Genomic DNA, 20,377 nt, shown 5'->3' on the forward strand with positions numbered 1-20,377 from the left:
TGATCTCATATATATTGATCTATTCCCGTAGTATGTTGATCCAGGTAAGAAGTTATTAGACAAAGTTGATCTGTGTCCCTATATATGGTTTTACTAAATGAACCAATCAAGGGGCAATCGGTGGACTGTTCATCACAAGGTTTTATGTGATTCCGTAATCTTTTGTGATATTGAACTCAAAGTATTAGTCTCTAGAGTCGAATATCGCATGAAATGACTGTGAAATGGTACCGTTTCAAATCAAAATGACGTGTGTTGCTTAAATTGTTTATAAGAAATGTATGCGTATTTAGATCGAAACGAAAATTTCGCAAAAACAAATCCATAAAAAAATCATAACTTAGCAGGGGTACACGGGTTCATAGGGTGAGGTTTGTCTAGGTCCTGGCGGCGGATGCGTTTTCCCATCTACTGCGTGGCGGGCCGGATCGAAATAAACTGGTTGAGGGATACCTTTCGACCACAAAAATCCAAAATGGCGGCAAAAGGAATAATGTTATGTAGGAAATTTTGAACCTGTATCTTTTACCATCTCCCCTGATTACGCTTCGTGACTTAGTAGGGGAGGCCGGGTTCTTGGTTATAATGGGTAATTAATGGATGATTGGACGCGGTTGGAGCTAACTAAAAACTGTCCAAAGAAGCGAAGCTAGCAGTCCACAATGGAGTGCTGGTACCTACCCTAATATATGGAAATGAGGCATGGAATTGGCAGAAGAAGGCTGAAAGTAGACAGAATACTGTAGAAATGAGATCCCTGAGGCATATGTGCAGTAAAATCATGTATGACGAAATCTATTCTACAGGTATTTTATTAGAGCCTGTCAAAAGGAGCTAGCAGCATTGATCCCCGGTGCACGTGCGTGATACTCGACAGTCACGAGCGGTACTTTCAGCCTTCTTCTGCCAGTTCCATGCCTCACTTCCATATATTAGGGTAGGTACCAGCACTCCATTGTGGACTGCTAGCTTCTTTGGACAGTTTTTTGCTATCTCCAACCGCGTTCATTCATCCATTGATTACCCATTTTAAATAATTACCCATTATAATCAAGAACCCGGCCACCCCTACTAAGTCACGAAGCGTAATCAGGAGAGGTGGTAAGAAGTTCAAAATATACCATATAACATTATTCCTTTTGCCGCCATTTTAGATTTTTATGGCCAAAAGGTATCCCTCAACCAGTCTCTTTCGATCCGACAAGTCCACAATGGAGTGCTGGTACCTACCCTAATATGTGGAAGTGAGCATGAAACTGGCAGAAGAAGGCTGAAAGTAGACTGAATACTGTAGAAATGAGATCCCTGAGGCATATGTGCGGTAAAATCATGTATGACGAAATGTGCGTATGCTGTGTCTATTCTAGGGGTATTTTATTAGAGCCTGTTTATATATGAACGGGTCGTTTCTCCAACTCGTTTTATCGTAAGTCGGCTCGCATGTGGAACGAGCTATCGGCATCTGTTTTTCCTCCTCCATATAATCCGGGCCTTTTTAAGACCCGCATTAATAAATTCATTCCTACAGACCCTACCTTAACCCGCCTCATAACGCTGCCCAACTGGGTGGCGACATAGTTTCTCTGTATTTAACGTGTAAAGACAGGGGCGCTCTAGTGAGATGTGTCACATAAAAAAGTCATACCTCCGAATTTGAATATGGAGACATACAAAATGATCTATATTATAAGTTATAACCAATGAATTCACACAATTTTTATCGATTATCACTTTTTATTAGGATTTTAAAAAAATCGTAAACTTTATAATCACATAACTCTTGAAAAGAAAGTCCCAATGATTGGCATAAATCATTCAAATCGAATAAACATTATTTTTTAAATATTAATATTCTGTTTAAATTATTGTCACATCTTACCGGAAATCGTTATATTTTAAAGTTCTCTAAATAAAATTAAATCTTCTTATTTAAAAGAATTATCTCACATTTAATATTATTTAAACAATATGACCGGAAGTCGGCATCTTTCAGTGGAATCTACTAAAAAAACACCACAAGGTGGTTACAAATCCAATTATATTTAATCAATTTTTTCGATTATATTTTATGTGAAGAATTTTTCACAGAGGCCCAATGAATATTAATGAAATACAATACAAAATCACTTGCTTCATCGGTAGAGGAGACCAAAGCCAATTGAACCAATTTGACTTTAACATTTTCTACGTCTTGCATATAAAGTTTACGAAAAAAATACTTATAATCAACGTCAGACAATTTAACTGCCCACCAAATTCGTATATGATTTTTTTTCAATCTCATATAAATTAAGCTATATTCTCATAAACCAATTGAGTGAAATGCTGCAATGACCCCGACCCCGGGGTTAGCATTAGTTTAATTTAGTTAGGATTAGTTTAAACTTACTCTTCAAAATTTCAATTTTTTTTAACGTAATACACTATATATCCTCAAGAAAATCTGTTTAATCACGAACCGTAACTACTTGATGTAATAAAAAAAGAAAAACAAATATATGTTAATATCATAGTTTGCTTTAATCTCGATAAAAACAGAAGAAGAAAAAGTTTTTTTTTATGAATGAGATAAAACTTTACCCCAAACAACGTGTAAATATATTAATTAAAATCTAAATATAAACTTCACATTAGGAAAGAGGACAACGAACAAATAATTACATTGACTAAGTGTTACGGACGGACATGCACTTGAGCAAGAATTGGGAGCTGTACTCACAGAAACTTTAAAAAAACTTTATTTTATTTATTTAAAGGGTTTATTTGTAGTACGGGGTCAATTATTATTATTATTATTATGTAATGAGCAGGCAGCATTCTGCTGATGCGCTCATATCTGATTTTACAACAAGTTTGACAGTAATTGAGTTGTACTGGTATAATTATCCCCCGAAAACATTAAAACGGAAACAATATAAACTACTTTTTTAAAAGAAAGACATACATTCCCGGGTTTCGAATAACCTGGCAATATTTGAAAATCTCCTACTACCACCACAGTCAGCTGATAATGTTGCTTGTGTTGTGATGGAGGACTTAGCCAGCCCAGGAATTGAACACACTACGCCGCGCCTGGGTGGGACCCAAACGCGATGTCAACTCGGCCACCGACCGGTCTAAAATATGACAGAGATCGATCCAGTGGATAAGTAATAAAACGTAGTTTATAGGCAGTTTATAAAAAAAAAATTGTCTAAAGAAACAGATACATTTTTAAAACAGTAATAAATAAAGTACATTCTGGAATCGTTAATAAGTCGTTTTTAAATATTTAGCCGTGTTAAGTAATCAATAGTATCCGGAAACGCGGTGGCAAAACGTGGAATTCCATAGCCGTTTTTAATTTATTAAAAATATTTATAAAATCAAAGACAAAACAATTAAATGTATTCTAATCAGGGTGTCGTTATAACAAAAGAACGCCGGCATGGATATATCGCGGCGCGGGCGGCCACGCAGCTGCATTATCTTAACAACGAAGTTTAGGTCTGATCAAATTCACAATAAAGTATTATTTTTTAACGAAATTAGTTTTAATACAGAGAATATCCAAATAAACCTTTTTTGTGTATAAAAACATATCGGCTTCTTTGTCTGGATGTGGTGTGATTTGATTTGTATTTTTTTATGAAACATTATTATGAAGCATCGAAGAGTTATCAATATTTAAATAAAAAAATATTGAAGTGTTTTACGCTCTCCTCTAGCTGGTATTATTATAACATGCACGTGTTCGGTTCTAGACAAACTGTGAAAAAAATCAGCTTCTCATTGGGTGGTCATGTAAAATGAATGTTATTCATTGATGTATTAATGTCTAATATTAGTCTACATGTTAGTCTGCTATTGTTACAATAATATTGAAATTTTGCCATTTTGCCGTGCTAAAAACACTTTATTCAACTTCTCGAAATTAGCTGTAGATTTGTTGTTTTGAATACCACACCAGAGTCCCAACTGCTCCCGTCTGGAGCCAGTGAGACTATGGCATCCTCAATTGGGGTTGTTGTGAGACTGAAGATATTGTGAACCTCGAAGGAGATGAGGAAGTTGGGAGAGTACTTGGCTCTTCAGATCTGGTTGCCAAACACTAATTGTAAAATAGTACAAATTAATTTTAGTAAAATTTATTTGAGCCCGCGACCTTCGGATTGCTAGTCGATAGCCTTACCCCTCGATAACGGAGGCCGTCATTTAGGAACGTTTTAAATTATGTTTTACATTTGAAAGTAGACGTTTATTACAATTTGGGAGGAGGGTATGTGCACCGCCGCCCCGGGAACCATTTATTGGATAACCTACACTTCTGCCATAGGTCTCCCCAAGTTGTTGGATATGTTTAGTGACTTATCAGGTGTGCCCGAGTTTATGGGGTGAGGTATGTGAGGGGCTTGGCGGCGGATGCGCCTGCCTAATAACTGCGTGGTGGGCCGGATCGATTAGTCCTCTTTCAACGCATCGCCTTGCAACGCAGTAGGAGAGTTGGATTCTTATGTATATCACTCAATCACACTGAACCCCAGATTACTACCCACCCATCATACCTATTTACTTCCCAGAACCCACTCTCCTTCCTTTCCTTCAAAATTCCCCCAACACAGCATTCACAAAGATGACATAGGCCCTGAGGGTTACGATTTTCCTCAGGGCCCCCTGAGTGGATATGTTGTAAAAAATATAAGAAATAAACAACAATCTCGCTAAACGTTGACGGTGACCTATGGTAGGGGTGTTGGTTATCTAATAAATGGTTCCCGGGGCGGCGGTACACATAATTGTAATAGTTGTCGAGGGCTCTGATGTACAGACATTATGGCTCCTGTTGATTGACGAACATATACTAAAACATCGTTGGTTGGAATCGTAGCTTGAAATGACTTTAGCCATGTTTAGTAATAAACAAATTAGAATAGATTTTTTAGCAATCATAATTTAAAATTTGTAAAATTTAATTCTCACCAATCTAATCGCCGCAATTTTAATAGGCACATATTATGGATATTACGCTTTGTTTCAACTTAATCATTACAAGAAACTTACGTCGGGAGAGATGGTAAAAGATACATTAAAATAAAATTTTATTCAATCAAAGTTCAAAATTTCTCTTATAAAATGACCCAGAAAAACCTCACCCTATGAACCCGAGCACCCCTGCTAAGTCACGAAACGTAGTAAATGATGTATTAAATTTACAATTTTTGTTTAATCAAGTTCAAAAGATTTTTTTAGCATGGATTTGACGTTTGCGAAAGTTCCATTTCAATATAAATACTCGTGAGGCAGTCTATCCTCTGTAAGTATAAAGTCATTTTCATAGAATATGGATGTACTAACAGGATCTAAAAAGTACGACAACGCGCGCGAAATTGGCGGTTAAGTTACAACGCATGCAAGCCGTCAAGTTTGTCAGAAATATATAGATCAACAAAATAAATCGTGTAAAATGTATATGCGACCGAAAAATGGGCGTGGCTTACAGCTAAATCTCGATGACACAAGTTGATCTGTAGGGATTTACATATGTATGCCAGCTTGGGTAATGGATCAACATATCCGGGGTGGATCAACAAATGCAAACGGATCAACAAATACCTGGCGTACCGTCGCGCGAGATCAACATAGTACGAGAGGGGATAAATATATATATATATATATATATTTATCCCCTCTCGTACTATGTTGATCTCGCGCGACGGTACGCCAGGTATATGTTGATCCGTTTGCATTTGTTGATCCACCTCGGATATGTTGATCCATTACCCAAGCTGGCATACATATGTAAATCCCTATAGATCAACTTGTGTCATCGAGATTTAGCTGTAAGCCACGCCCATTTTTCGGTCGCATATACATTTTAAACGATTTATTTTGTTGATCTATATATTTCTGACAAACTTGACGGCTTGCATGCGTTGTAACTTAACCGCCAATTTCGCGCGCGTTGTCGTATAGGTAACGCAACGAAAGAAGGAAGCAATAAAAATGCTTAGAATTGATGTATTGGTCTATCTGTGTGAACGTCAAGCGCCGCCCACTAACGCGATAAGGCTCTCTGTCTTGCTTACGCTCACTTATTGTAACTAGTTAGAAGAGAGGTAAGTTTTAACAATACCGTTACGGGGTATACTTACGGGGTGTCCTATTCATTCAGTTCGTAATTTGATTTAAACATACGTGCACCTACATATCGCAAGTGAAATAATTACCAATTTTTTAATTTGAAATAATAAATAGTTTTCATCATTTTTAATTCGAATTAGTAGATTTACAGAGTGTTTTTAAAGTTTGCAAGTGAATATTTATTACGACATCATGGAGTCCTGTTACAAAACGGGACGTGGCAAATCACTGAATGGACAAAGTCGTGAAATTTTATTCCGCGTGTTTAATTATTTTATGCATAATATAAAAAACGGTGGTCAATTTTTAAGCATGACTGACTTATATGATTTGACGTCTAAGGCAACTGGAGTATCGCAGACTAGTATTCGACGTATCGTAACTGGAGTGGCAAAGGAAGCAGAAACACAACCGTCATCATCGTCAACTCAACGACCAACCTTCAGCACACCAGGGAAGAAACGACGCAGACTATCAACCAAATCAGATGTAGATGATTTCGATAAGGAAGTTATTAGAAGATATGTGTATGATTTTCATTTAGTTCATAAGTCTTTGCCAACGATGAAAAAGATTCATAGAGTTCTGAAAGGGGACATCGACTACGCAGGGTGTATAACTACGTTAAGGAAAGTTGTTCACAATTTGGGTTTTCGATGGAGAAAAACAGAAACAAACCGAAAGTTGCTTATTGAAAAAAATGATATCCGACTTAAACGTACCACATATCTCACTAAATTAGAAGAATATAGGAATGACGGACCTCCAATTGTGTATTCTGATGAAACATAAATTCATAGTACACATACAACACCGCGTGCGTGGACTGACAACTCCAATAAAGGAGCTAAAGTTCCTGTGTCTAAAGGCAAACGTCTAATAATACTTCATGCATGCAGTGAAAATGGTTTTGTACCCAACGCACTGTTAACATTTAAATCTGATCAGAGGACTGGCGACTACCATGGTGCTATGAATTCTGCCAATTACAGAAAATGGATCACGGAAAAGGTTTTGCCAAATCTGGAACCAAAATCTGTGCTTGTTATAGACAATGCGTCATGCCACAATGAAGAATGCGAAAGGATCCCGACATCAAGTTCAAGAAAAGGAGTTATGCTGACCTGGTTGGAAAAGCATGGAATACCGTATCCGATTAAAAACACAATACCAATATTGTATGATATTATTAAGCTCCACAAGATACGAGTCAAGAAATACATTCTGGACCAATTGCTGGAAAAGCATTGTCACTCAGTATTGCGTCTGCCACCATACCACCCGGAGCTGAACCTAATCGAACTCTGTTGGGGAATAATAAAAGGACGCGTAGCTGTCAGGAATGTTACTTTTACGATGGATTCCGTCCAGACTTTACTTGGAGAAGAAGTTGTCGCAATTAATGCCCAGACATTCAAAGACATTTTTAGAAAGGTCAAGGAACAAGAGGATAAATACGAAAAATTAGAACCCAAGATCGATACTTACACTGATGAATTCACAATACATCTTGGGGAATCAGATGAAGATACCTCCGTTGGATCATCTTTGGGATCTTCAATCAGTGGGGAAATAAGTGGTATAGGTGAACTTTTAGATGATTTGTTATGATGCAGGGCTAGACTCCTTTTGTTTTAATATTTTAATCATTAATTTATTCTGCATCATCACATTTATCCTCGCCGATTCTCTAACCTAGTTAGGAACTAGGCGATTGTCGCTGGTATTGGTTTTGGTAAAATTTCGAATCATAATTTAAAATTTAAAATCTGTACCAGGAAAAACATCTGAAAACAGGAAATCACTTCTTGGCTGGACAGTGAACGCGTGGGTTGGTAGACTGTACAGACGATGGTCGCAGTGCTTTTCGTTTTTGAATAATTAATTGTACGGAATGTAATTCCTTATTTTTGTCGCCGATAAGTGCGATTTTTGCTTACGGGCACGGCGGTAAACGTTTTTGTGACCGTAAAATAACCATTCCCGAAGTGGGTTATGTTGATCTCGCTGGACGGAAGTTGTTACGGACGGACCACGCGACCGCCGTTAAACAATTGAACGGGAATCCGTAAAGTAACGGTCAATCCTGCGTAGGATTGGATCATAAGCGATTTGTATTTTGTGCCATGCATGGCTATCAATCGGGAACTTCGTTCTTTTTGATTTCTGGAGTTTGAATCCCAACATCGCACGTGTTCGACGGGCCGAGAAAGAGCCCTATGTATGGGTTGCAGCATCCCCAGGAACGGCTACGCGCTTATAGATAGCTGGAGTTCATGGATGTGGCCAGGAGGAGTATATCCACCTTTCCAGAAGACGGATCACGCTTCTACGGAGTTACGTCCGCCGCCGAATGGGTGTGCGGGACGTTCCATCGCTTCTCCCATAGTTTAGATACAGATAGCTAAAAACTGGTCGGTCTTTGGGGTAAGTCAAAATTATATAATTATGTTAATCTGTTGAGCTAGGGCTCATCAGCAAAATGTCCAAAAGGTTTCTAATACATGTAATATCTATCCATGCACCGCCTTTTATTTATGTACATTGAGATACCATCCTAAAACAAAAGAAACTATCATGATGCTGACACGCGACCTTGGTTGCGAACTTTCACACCTGAGATTATTGAGTATAAACATTCTAGATGATTAATTCTAACCTAGATTGGCGCGTTCTACCGAACAAAGTTTATACAGTTATTATTATTTGTACCCTGGGTCAAACCCTACTTAACAGATTCTGACTAATGTGCTAAAGGTCCAGTGGGATAGTTTTTATCGTAAATTATTGATATTATCTCACTGTTCTTAAAAATTTTGTTACTTATATTTTCATTTCATTTATATACTTTTATCTCCATCATAACTTGATTTATACTATTTTTTTCTCATGTTAAAGTATTTTATCATGTTAATATGTACTGCCTTTATTATTTATGTAAAAGCCCTCTGGGCGCAAAACAAATTAATGTTCTCCAAAACGAGCTTGAAAAAAAAATCATTTGTCATATAATTGGTTTATAAATGTGTAAAATCTACTACTTAAGAAATTCTAAAAATTATAGTACTTTATTTAAAATTAAATATCTAGTCATATAAACATTGGGAACTCATATGTCATAAATATATTGGTTTATAAATGTGTACATTCTAATTATACAATTATAAATGTTCTCTAAAAAATGGTATGGTGAAAGAATCTCCTACTTATTATCTCACTGAAGAAACCACTCATTCACTCTGAATGCAATTATTGATGTTTTCCGAAATGACCCTGTAAAAAAATCACATCTTTGCGATTCTTTCAAAGACATAAAGAAACCATCCCTTCGTTAAAATAGATAAATAAATATTCTAGGAAACGATAAAATTTTGGAAATGTGGGTTAATTATACTTCTAGGAAATATATCAAATTAACATTAAACATGCTTTGTAAAATAAATATTTCTGGTCAGAATAATAATTATTCCCCGAAAAACAATTAGGTATAAATTCCAATTGCCGTGAATTAGGGTCATTATCGATGGAAGTTTGTTATGTACAGCATTCTTACATAAATGACTAAGAATTGTTAGCAATACCATTGTCTTTTTTAAGAATACCTACCCATTTGAATTCAATCCTGAAAATTATCACATTAGTTTAGAAAAAAAAATGATAAACTTCAATATTTCAATAACGATGTCGTAAAACAAAATAAGTTTTATGTGACCGACTTCAACACGCTTTGGCTTAGGACGGGTTGTTTCGGAGAATTTGAACAATTCATCAAATTTCAACGTTCATTTTCAAGTTCTGTGAAAGATTTTTTCAAATTCTGTTTTTATTTTAGTTTTGTCAAGCAACTAGCCTACAATGATACAATAACAGAACTTGAATAGGACTTTCACAGAACTCGAAAATGAACGTTGAAATTTGATGAATTGTTCAAATTCTCCGAAACAACCCGTCCTTAGAGTTCTCAATTGTGAAATAATCATCAATTGTTTTTTTTTTCAATCTTAAATCCAAACACGCTGTATGTAAGTTTTGCATCTGTGTGAGTACTGTGATGAAGCCAACTTAACTTGCGAGACCTATACTTAGATCCTGTTAGTACATCCATATTCTATGAAAATGACTTTATACTTACAGAGGATAGACTGCCTCACGAGTATTTATATTGAAATGGAACTTTCGCAAACGTCAAATCCATGCTAAAAAAATCTTTTGAACTTGATTAAACAAAAATTGTTAATTTAATACATCATTTACTACGTTTCGTGACTTAGCAGGGGTGCCCGGGTTCATGGGGTGAGGTTTGTCTGGGTAATTTTATAAGAGAAATTTTAAACTTTGATGGAATATAATTTTATTTTAATGTATCTTTTACCATCTCTCCCGACGTAAGTTTCTTGTAATGATTAAGTTGAAACAAAGCGTAATATCCATAATATGTGCCTATTAAAATTGCGGCGACTCGATTGGTGAGAATTAAATTTTTCAAAATTTAAATTATGATTGCTAAAAATTTAATCTAATTTGTTTATTACTAAACATGGCTAAAGTCATTTCAAACTACGATTCCAACCAACGATGTTTTAGTATATGTTCGTCAATCAACAGGAGCCATAATGTCTGTACATCAGAGCCCTTGAGAATTATTACAATTATGTGTACCGCCGCCCCGGGAACCATTTATTAGATAACCAATAACCCTACCATAGGTCACCGCCAACTTTTTGCGAGATTTTTGTTTATCTCTTGTATATTTTTACATCATATACATCACACAGGAGGCCCTGAGGAAAATCGTAACCCTCAGGGCCTATGTCATCTTTGTGAATGCTGTGTTGGGGGAATTTTGAAGGAAAGGAAGGAGAGTGAGTTCTGGGAAGTAAATAGGTTTGATGGGTGGGTAGTAATCTGGGGTTCAGTGTGTTCGAGTGATATACCTAAGAATCTAACTCTCCTACTGCGTTGCAAGGCCATTCGTTGGAAGAGGACTAATCGATCCGGCCCACCATGCAGTTATTAGGCAGGCGCATCCGCCTCCAAGCTCCCAACACACCTCGCCCCATAAACTCGGCCACTCCTGCTAAGTCACCAAACATATCCAACAACTTGGGGTGACCTATGGCAGAAGTGTGGGTTATCCAATAAATGGTTCCCGGGGCGGCGGTACACATACCCTCCTCCCAAATTGTAATAAACGTCTACTTTCAAATGCAAAACATAATTTAAAACGTACCTAAATCTCGGCCTCCGTTATCGAGGGGTAAGGCTCTCGACTAGCAATCCGAAGGTCGCGGGCTCAAATAAATTTTACTAAAATTAATTTGTACTATTTTACAATTAGTGTTTGGTAACCAGATCTGAATAGCCAGGTACTTTCCCACCTTCCTCTACGTCATCTCCTTCGAGGTCCACAATACCTTCAGTCTCACAACAACCCCAATTGGGGATGCCATAGTCTCACTGGCTCCAGACGGGAGCAGTTGGAACTCTGGTGTGGTATTCAAAATTTTTTTTTTAAATGAAAACAATATTGTAAATATTATAATCAGATGCCAATTATATTTCCTACAAATATACATCTAATTTCGAGAAGTTGAATAAAGTGTTTTTAGCACGGCAAAATGGCAAAATTGCAATATTATTGTAACAATAGCAATATTATTATAGTAGACTAATATTAGACATTAATACATCAATGAATAACATTCATTTTACATGACTACCCAATGAGAAGCTGATTTTATTCACAGTTTGTGTAGAACCAAACACGTGTGTGTTATACTAATACCAGCTAGAGGACAGCGTAAAACACTTCAATATTTTTTATTTAAATTTTGATAATTCCTCGATGCTTCATATTAATGTTTCATAAAAAAATATAAATCAAATCACATCCAGACAAAGAAGCCGATATGTTTTTATACACAAAAAAGGTTTATTTGGATATTCTCTGTATGAAAACTAATTTCATTAGAAAATAATACTCTATTGTGAATTTGATCAGACCTAAACTTCGTTGTTAAGATAATGCAGCTGCGTGGCCGCCCGCGGATATATCCCGGCCGGCGTTCTTTTGTTATAACAACACCCTGAGGGGGCCGACAGACGTAGCTATAAAAGATCAAAAGTTATTTGGCTTGGCGTATTTCGGCATATCGCTCGCCATACATTTCAATTGGAAATGTACGGCGAGCGATATGCCGAAATACGCCAAGCCAAATATCTTTTGATCTTTTATAGCTACGTCTGTCGGCACCATGATTAGAATACATTTAGGGCGAGTTGTTTCGGAAAAGCTGAACAATTATTCAGATTCCCGAGTTCTATTCAAATGTAAAAAAATCTTCACGTCGATTTTATTCAAATACAAATTGGGTTGTTTCAACTCCGAAAAAGCTTCCGTTATATTTGAATAATCCGTTCCAGTGTTCCCCGCCGAATCGGGCAATTATTGCAGAGAATAATTTTTTTGCGAGACAGGAATTATTTTTGCGCTGGCAACACACCTCGTATTTTTATCAATCTGTCAAAACTTTTTCCCGCCGTCGCGTTGTTGGACTGCCTGTATTTTGTGATTGTTTATTGTCTCAAATGTTGAAAACTTAAAATGGATCCAAACTTACTGTAAGTATTGTAAATTATACCCTTTTTCCATAATAAATATGAACTTTATGAATAAATAATACACATGTTTGTAACCGTATAGGTACGTGAGGCATTTTGTTTTCCTAAATCCCAATGTAAAGCTTGATAATATTATGTAGAGTTTCGTCTTCTAAACAACATAAACGATCATAATGAAAACATTTGCGTATTGATAATTATCGCTTGTAATATTACCCGGTGTTTCTGTGCAATGAGACCAGTGGCGGATCCAGGGGGGGGGGTCACGGTGGTCATGACCCCCCCCTGGGTCCCAGCCCAGGGGGGGGGGGTCATGACTACCTAGGTCCTGGGCCCATCCAGGACCTAGGTGGACCACTAATTAAAATTGTTAAACATAATGTTTTTATATATTTTTTGTCACAATATAAATTTTATTTAAGTACTTTCAATATTTAATTAATTTAATATAATACTTTGTTTGACGGCAAACGCATTATTCGGGAACGAACGCATCGAAAATTCGAATGTTACCGCGTCACCGCGCACCGCCACCGGCGCGCGCTTCGGCCGCCACCTTTCATATTATTATGACACATTTCGTGTAACCACGTGTGACGCTTGCGCGCGCTTTGTTTCGACTAACGTCTAGCGTCTAGCAAAACCTAACCTCAATCGGAACGACTAAACTTTATTAATAAAGTGTTTACTTTTATTTGTTTACTAAGTTTAAAAAAATAAGTTCCAATATAAGTAATAATGTTCTTAAAAATTGTTGCTGCAAATTCAATTCATTACAAGAAATGGTAAGTAATCTAATCAGTTTCTTCATTATGCCAGTGTATGTGTGTTTAAACTCAAATGTTATTTGTTAATGTTCTAAGGCTGGGGTTAGACTCGTAAGTTTTTTTCCTGTAAATCGCTCTTGAAGGCGAGTTTGGCCAAATTCCCAATGTAAACGACACCAAAAGTCACTTAACGTAATTTTAGTAAGTTACAGAACTTATTCTTTCGGAAGTTTTTTGACAGGTCTGGACAGGTCTAACGCGCCCGCGCGAATTACCAGCCTTCCTATACTTCCTAAAGCAATTCTTAAGGCGAGACACAACCTCGTTCATCGAGGTTTTGCCCAAGGCTAACATTTTAATTTATTTCGGCGAAATTATAATTGAAGCACCGCGTCATGGCAACAATATTTATTTCAAATTACTTGCCTCGTGCAAATCAGGCCAAAATATGACGGTGCAAGGCGCTCGGTTTTAAAATTTATAAAGCACAAGAATCGAAATATTTCCAGCGTTTATATTCCTCTTAAATATGGAAGTACAGTACTTACATTTATTAATAACATTTGCTGCACACGATTGGTCCTAAAGGAGTTCAAATTTTTAATTCATTCGGCCTCACTATTGAGAAGAGCACGCTGGAAGGCATTATTCTACTCTTCGATAGACTGGATAGACACTTCATACCTACAGTGAATATTACAGTGGAACGATTCAAATTCTTTACCAGGAAGCAAAGAAATAACGGTCAACAAGCTGTTATTATTTGTCTATTTTGTCGTGACAAGCAAAGTGTTACAATAATAATGTCGAGTCAAATTCTGCAAATGCAGAATGCTACGGATATGGTTGGCGAGTGGAAACGTTTTAAGCAATCATTTCTTTTATATATGATGTCGAATAACTACAACGAGGAAAAGGAAATTCAAAAAGTTGCAAGATTCCTACACACAATACTATGTTGAAGACACACCTGACACCATGTTATATTGTGGTGAAATAAGAACACGATTAATAATTGTAATCTGTACTGTATTGGTTGACAATTGACATTACACGAGCCTACGCCGCCCGGGCTTGCGGAGCAAAAGACAATCTTAATGATATACCTAGTGTTACCATATCCAACAATACCTACTTTTTACTTGTATATATAGGAGTTATTGTTGGGTTATTCGTAACCCGGGAATGTTTGTCTTTCTTTAAAAAAAAAAAAAAACTTGACCACGACTACGTGACCCCCCCCTGGCGCCAAAGCTGGATCCGCCCTTGAATGAGACAGGTTTCAGCAATTACAGGAGATCAGCAATTCCTTGTACGATCTTGTTACTTATAAATATGAAATGTGTTTTCAGGAAACAATGCAATGTTGGTGAGGAAGTATAGCCATATTCTCACCAATAAAAAGACCGACGCAGTCATCTTCAAACAACGAGAGGCGACATGGCTTACTCTTATATCCGATTTCAATGGCGATGGATTCTGTCAAACAGCTCCGAGCTCGGTTTGAAAATATGAAGCGTCGGGCAAGGCAGGTTGGAATATATTTCTTAATTGGTATTAATCTTAACGCCATAATGCTGTTAAATGAACTGTTATATTTAGTAATTCGTTGCCCTGATGCTTTGTTTAATTCATGCAGGTAAATATGTTTATTAATTGACTTTTAATAAAGCTTCAAGGACGGTAGTAGAGAAATTCAGGAGAGGACTAGCGGTGGACACAAATTTTATGCGGAGCATAGTGGCTACTTCGATTGACGGACTCCCTAGCGTGTTTGACGATGACATCAGCACTTTGGTGCTGCAGGAGCTAGCTGGTGGTGGAAGAAGGTGGGAGTTTGGTTAGCGCCACAGCTGAGGTTTATTATGGTGTTGACTGCAGTTTACTAACCACTACTACAATGTTTCCTAGTTTTATATTAGTTCTTCATTTAAGATAATCTGGTTAATTAATGCATTTTCACATTTTTTTAAGCTTCCAACTCCTACCCCTTTGACAGCAGCGCCCCAGAACCAACGATCTAAAAACCTATTTCCTCTCCTTTTAAATGTAAGCGAATTTGTCGAATGATTTTATATAAGATGTTAGTAGAGTGTAGTGTAAAGCAATTATTTTACATTATCGTTGCTTTATTTAAGAAATTAATCTGATTAATTAATGTATTCTTATGTTGTTAATGCATCCAAATCCAACCGTTTTGATAGCAGCGCCCCAGAAACCTCAATCCTAAGAGCAATTTCATCTCCTTTAAATGTAAACGAATTTGTTGACTGACTTAATACAAGTTTTCAAACAAACTATTAGTAGATTTTAGTACAAAATATTTGTATTTCACTATCGTTGCTTTATTTAAGATAATAATCTGATTAGTTAATGTATTCTCATGTTGTTGAAGCATCCAAATCCAACCCTTTTGACAGAAGCGCCCCCTATTATTATTATACATACCGATTTCCGGTTTAAAAAAAAATTGGATTATTGAGACAAGAACGAGTAATATCGGAGTCATGCTAAAACTAAACTGAGATGAAAGCAGTTTATTCCCCTCTGTTCACTATGTACTGGGTGAATTCTTTAATGTACTCATATTAATTTTAATAATTTTTCTCTTTTTTATGTACACAATTCTTATGAAGTATTTTCTGGCTTCACAATTACCTACATTATGTTACATGATAATACTAACAAATGTACATTGTGTACTTACGACGGGGTACTCCAGTAAGACTGCATTTTTCTTATCTTTCCTTTTAAAACTGTAAATTTTAAAAAATGCATTTTATGCAATATTATGCACGGCATGTCCAGGTTTTTATATTATGCATATTTTTAATGCTGTGTGACCTTTACTTTATGGGCCGTATAATCTTTTGTGTTCTTTCTAATGTTTTTCAATTATTGTCAATTATTGTTAGAACAAGATGAATGAATGCATTCGCACACAATTAACTAGTCCATTATATTATGTTCTTAAATGTTTCTTTCCCATTGTATAAGTATGTATTTTTGCTGTAAATTATTCTTTCTTCCGAGATAGTATTCTGGTATAATTTTACTCTTTTCAGGGCATTAATAAAAAATAAATAATCACAATCGCTAATCAAGTCGCTACAGCGACCTTGATGTGATTTACTATGTAATACATTTCTAGAATGATCTATGTTATTACTAACTATATATGGAGATACTATACAGTACCATAGTTACCTGGTAGATAAGTATGGTACGGTACACTTAAGATTAATACTTAATTAACATTAACTAATTGTTAATACAGGATTTAGAACATAATTGGAAAATACCATAAATATTATTTTAAACCTTTATTTTCTTATTTTTAACTGAATTTATATTAACAAATTATTATAATCAATAAATATTAGTCTGAAACACCCATACATATTTAAAAATAAATAAACTCTGAGAAAAAATAAATGCCGCTGATGGAAAATGAACCCGCAACCTTCCGATTTATTATTTTTTTTCTATTTGTTCATTTATCTTTTTTTTTTCAATTTCTACAGTGTAGGTAGGTGCCTTACTTATTTTCTCTTTTATTTTAATTTGTTATATTATTTTGATATATTTTGTTCCTCACTTATGTAAAATACAAATAAAAGAATATACTACATCTTGGTACTCTATTTATTTTATGAAATTAGGTAGGAGTATGCAGTTACACTTAAGGCCGAGTGTAGACCTGTCAAAATCAACTATTTTCGACACACAAGAACTCTGTTGTTCATTTCCAAAACAATATTTTTTCTAACTAGAATTTTTTTTAAAAATGTTTGCCTGAAAACAGTAAGATGGCGGTAATGTAAGTCTTCGTTATCATCGTTATAAAAGTTAAGAATTTCAGTTACCAGATGGCACTATTTTTTTGTATTATTTATTTAATTAGTTTATACTACGTTAGAATATAAACGAATATAAACAAGGTAACATTTAATTTAATTGTATGTATTTCAATATTTTTACAGAAAGCCTGACATTTCATTTTATATTATTATTATAACTATTTTAGATGGGGAAGAGGAAGGTGGGGAAGTAACTGGCTATTTAGATCTAGTCACTAAACACGGCTAAAGCCATTTGGAGAAACGTTTCAATTCTGAATGGTGGTCTTACACCAAGGCGATACTGGGAGTATCTTCCACTCTGGAACGTGCCGCATATATAGTATTTATTATTTTAATTAATCAATTGTGAAATAACACAAATCAATCAAATAAAATTTATTTGCGTACACTGGGTTCGAACCCGCGACCTTCGGAATGGGAGTCCAAAGCCTTACCACCGGACTACGCCGCACAGTGGGCTGAAAATCGCCTTTCATAGACATAGAGACTTGAATTTTCAAGAGTATTTTTTTTGGCTAGAAATGGATTTTGCTGATCATTACTATGTTATAAAATTTCGTACGAACCCATTGCGTGTACAAATGAAGGAGTTATCATTTTTTTAAGAAAAATTTGTATGGCACAGACATTAAAATGAGGCTATCTCTGGAATCATAAGGTTGGCCATTCCATCCTTACACACAGATATACTACTATTTATTTGTATTTTTTTGACATACTTCGTATTGTGGCGCAACTTGTGATTTTTTTTTTAAATCCTCAAAGTTGAAAAAAACACTTTTGAATGTTGATGATTCAGTTTAATGCTTAAATGCTTTACATATGAGTATGCTTTGTCTAGTTTACAATATTTACAATGTTTACAAATCTGACAGCAAATGCGATTTCTCTAAAAAGGGTACATAATTGATTGCATCACCACCAATGTGTTTGCAGTATTGAGCACGACATTTTGTGTGACTTCCAAAAACATGGTCAGGACCATTTTTGAGGTCATTTCGCAACTGGTCCAAATTGCCATTAGCCTGCATTATAGCACCACGTGCAGCACTTTTCAGTCTTTTAATTTCCCTTCCTATCGTACGACTGCTGGCATCATACTTCGTGTCCATTGTCATTTTATACAATTTGCTCGTATAGCACTGGACAACGTGATTTGCACATTCGAGTTTTTGTATCTTGTATCCAAATGGGGCCATTTCTCGCACCCTTGCATAAACACTGGAGTCACCATCCCCAATTAAAAATTTGGTCCAAACATTGAATTTCTGAAAAATAAATTTAAGGCCCTCAACTATTATAGTTTGTTCCATTCCTGTTGATGGACCGGAATAGTTAATACTGCAATCATGTGGGCGCGTATTTTCACGTGCTATCGCACATTTGTGGCAGTACTTATTTTTAATACCGAGATATAGAAGCTTCCCCGTCCGTCTCCCGATAATACAGGCCACTCCTGACTTTGCAGAGAAACTATGTCCGTAACTTCTCTTGGACCAACCTCCGTCAACAATTGCTGTTATAAATGGATGTCCTTCATCGAAGTCTCCATTGTCACGAGCTAGCTGGGCCTCTTGTCGTGTGTTGCTTGACATTTGTTCAGCTAAATGGGTCTTCCATGACATAGCAACCAACCTGTCGTGTCTTCTAAATGTTGCAGGGCACATGAACGGAATATCCATTGTACACAAAAGCTCCTCTGCTTGCTCATGTCCGACACCAATGTTTAAAGCCCCCCAAACAAGAGAGGTGTTGATTGTCGTTTTCGGAGGTTCTGAATACACAATGGATACCTTTTCACAAAACATACATTCGTATCTCAATTTCGATAAAAGTCCATCCCGCGTTTCTCTCACCAGAACGAACTTTCCTCCTGTACATGTCATCGGGTGCAAACATATTTCCTCCATTTGACGACAAAAGAAATTGATGTCCACAACCCGTCTACCGCAAGGAATGTGACCGCAAACTTCTTCAGTGCTCTTCTCAATGAGTAGTGGTGGTAGGTTTTCAGGAGCAAAGTTGCCATCAGGAGTAATGTTGTCACCAATCTGCTGTAAAACATGTTAAATATTAATAATATTCTTTTGTGGAGTAACCAGCTAAATAATTTGTCAGTGTGAAAACATTCTGAAATAATGCATGTTTATGAAGCGTCATGAAAAGGAGTAATTATTTACCACAGGGGGGTGCTTGCCACGCTTATTGATGATTGATGGCCTGCCAGTTTTGAAGTTTTCGAATACGTTTTTGACAAACCAACTTTCCACTGAGGTTCGATTTCGTACGACTTAGGTGAATCTACGTCAAAATTCACATCGAACACAGGGATATCCAAATTCACATCTTCAGTAATATTCAGTTCTTCAATTCGTCGTTTCTTCGAATACGCATTATTCCTGAAAAAAATATTTATTGTGAATATGTACGAAAATTCTATTACCAACGCATAAGTATAAAAGTTTCGGGGGGCCAACTGTCGGGTGATCAACTGTCATGTGTTCTGGTGTGACAGATGTTTATTCACCCTTCCCACTACGGTGCAAGGCGATGGGTCGAGAGAGTCCCGCAGGAGAGGTAAAAAGATCTCCCTCAACCAGTGTCTCCAAATCCGATCCCGACATACAGTGGGTGAAAAGACGCATCCGCCGCCAAGTTCCAGACAATTGAACCCGGGCACCTCTGCTAAGTCATCAAAAGTAGCTGTCATAGGTAACCTCTTAGGGTTACCTATGACAGAGGTGTCGGTTATCCAATGAATGGTTCCCGGGGCAGCGGTCCACATATCCGCCTCTCAAATTAACAGGACTGGACTAAGACATAAAAACATACCTTGCTGCTTGCAAAGATTTACTCCTCTTTGATTTTTTTCCCGTAATTTTCCGTTTCGTCATTATACAGGGTGTCCGGAAACTCGTAGTACAAGCGGGAAACTGGTGAATCTACATCACATTTGGAGTCGATTTTGTAGTATTTTTTTTTTTATTTGAGCTTTCGTTATCGAGT

The sequence above is a fragment of the Hesperophylax consimilis genome, chromosome 19 (assembly GCF_061612785.1).
Source record: "Hesperophylax consimilis isolate HC1 chromosome 19, BYU_Hcon_1.0, whole genome shotgun sequence".
Classification (NCBI taxonomy): Eukaryota; Metazoa; Arthropoda; class Insecta; order Trichoptera; family Limnephilidae; genus Hesperophylax; species Hesperophylax consimilis.